This window comes from Lupinus angustifolius, chromosome LG07 (genome assembly GCF_001865875.1).
Source record: "Lupinus angustifolius cultivar Tanjil chromosome LG07, LupAngTanjil_v1.0, whole genome shotgun sequence".
Taxonomy (NCBI): domain Eukaryota; kingdom Viridiplantae; phylum Streptophyta; class Magnoliopsida; order Fabales; family Fabaceae; genus Lupinus; species Lupinus angustifolius.
The window spans coordinates 6,486,384-6,488,645 of record NC_032015.1 but is presented as its reverse complement, the minus strand read 5'-3'; positions in this window follow the sequence as shown (position 1 = coordinate 6,488,645).

Here is a 2,262-nt window from a genome sequence, read left to right as displayed (position 1 = left end):
ATTGACACCCCCTGAGTTTTAGTGAAATTACACAAATCACCCCTCCATTTTTATACCTACAAAAAACTTTCATTTTTATGCATACATTACACTAATCACCCCTACATGAGAAATAAGTGTGATATTTTAAACAAAAAATGAGGATAAGTGTAATTAAGTTAAACAAAATATGATATATTGTAAAGACAATGTCAAATAGTATACGAGTCAATACATCATTACAAGATGCATAAATAATTCTAAAAATATATTTTTAAATCACGCTTATATTATATTATAACGAACAAAAAACTAATGAAAAAAGTATTGACTTGTATATTATTAGTATTTGTTTCCACAATATATTATACTTTGTTTAAACTTAATTATACTTATTATCTATTTTGTTTAAAAAATTACACTTATTTCTCATAGCGGGATAGTTAGTGTAATGTATGTATAAAAATTAGGGGTTTTTATATGTATAAAAAATGGTGGGGTGATTTGTGTAATTTCACTAAAAACCAGGGAATGTCAGTGTAATTTACTCTTATCTTTATGTGGGAACATATTTCATTAATAATTAAAGTTTAAGTGGTAATTACGAAGAAAAAATAGTTCATGATACCTATTTGCAAAAGGCATAAAAGTTTAGGGTGTTTTTATAGAATTTTCTCGTTTATAAATTTCAAATTTGGATGAGCCTATTGAATATAGACCAGCAAAATTCTTCAACACAGATACTTGATTCACAAGCAACTAACATAAATAACACCAAGTCCAACAGTCAGCCAAACAACAAGCCTAAATCCAAGTCCAAACACAACCAACCTGATCAAGGCACAATCATTCAAACTCAATGCACCAAGCACGATCCAAAGGCAAGCCCAAGCAGCCCAAACAGCAGCCTTGACAGTTCCAATTTATCTGTTTCTTAGAATGCAAGTTTTCTGGTTTTTCTATAGTTTGTTATTTTCCTTTTTGCCATGTGTTTCTTATTCCAAATTAGTTTAGTTAGTTAAAGTTGTTACTGATTCTATTATTTAGGATTCTTGCATTCTTGCTCTTGTATATAAAAAGATGCTCTAGTCTCTTAGCATTAAGAAAAGCAGAATTCTAAATTGTACACAAGTTTGTTCAATAATCAATAAAGTGATCATGAGGTATTTTTCTATTCTTTGCAATATGGTATTAGAGCCTTCTCTTTGAAGGTTCTGGTTTACCTTTTGCTGTGCCTTCCAAGCCAATTACTCATCTTCCTTTTTCACCTTTTCTTCCAAATTCAAATACTCTACTCACCAACAAATGGCAGAAAGCATTGAGCAAGAAAGGGACCAACAAGCTACACAAAACAATAGCTATGATATTCAAAGTCCCTACTACCTGCACCCCTGTGAGAGTCCAGGAGCAATCCTTGTTTCTCCTCCATTGAATGGCACGAATTACCAATCCTGGAGCAGAGCAATGAAAAGAGCATTGCTCTCTAAAAACAAATTCAAGTTCTTAGATGGTTCAATACTAATGCCACGCAGATCAGACCCCAATTTTGATATATGGGAACGTTGCAACACTATGGTGATATCTTGGATCACCAAGAGCTTAACACCTCAAATTTCTCAAAGCATAGTGTACATTGATGGTGCAAAAGAACTATGGCAAGACCTAAGGGAAAGGTTCTTTAAGGGTGATTATTTCAGGTTTTCAAATTTGCTCCAAGAACTCCACTCAATCAAGCAAGGTGAAAGAAACATCTCCAGCTATTATACTTATCTGAAAATTTTATAGGATGAACTTGAGTCCATAAGACCTATACCAGCATGTGTGTGTGAGATTATATGCAAATGTGAATTGGCTAGCAAGAATTGAGAGTATCGTGAGACAGAATATGCCATCTGCTTCCTTAAATGAGTGAATGAGGAGTTCAATGCAACAAGATCCCAAATTTTGATGATGGAGCCCTTCCCAACCATGAATAAGGCCTTCCCACTGCTTATACAACAAGAAGGACAATTGGTTGGTGAGGGTCCACATAATTCCAAGATTCTCTTCAACTCAAAAGGTAGCAGGCAACAAACCAATCAAGATGATCAAAGACAGAGCTGAAAGCTAAGGAATAGCAACACAAGAGGAGGAACCACACAGAACAGGGGCAGGGGCAACACAAGAAGCTTCAACCCTGGTAGAACCAATGCTGCTAAAATTTGCACATATTGTGGCAAGGAAAGACACACAATAGAAACTTGTTACTTCAAGCATGGCTTCCCTCCAAATTACCAACAAGGG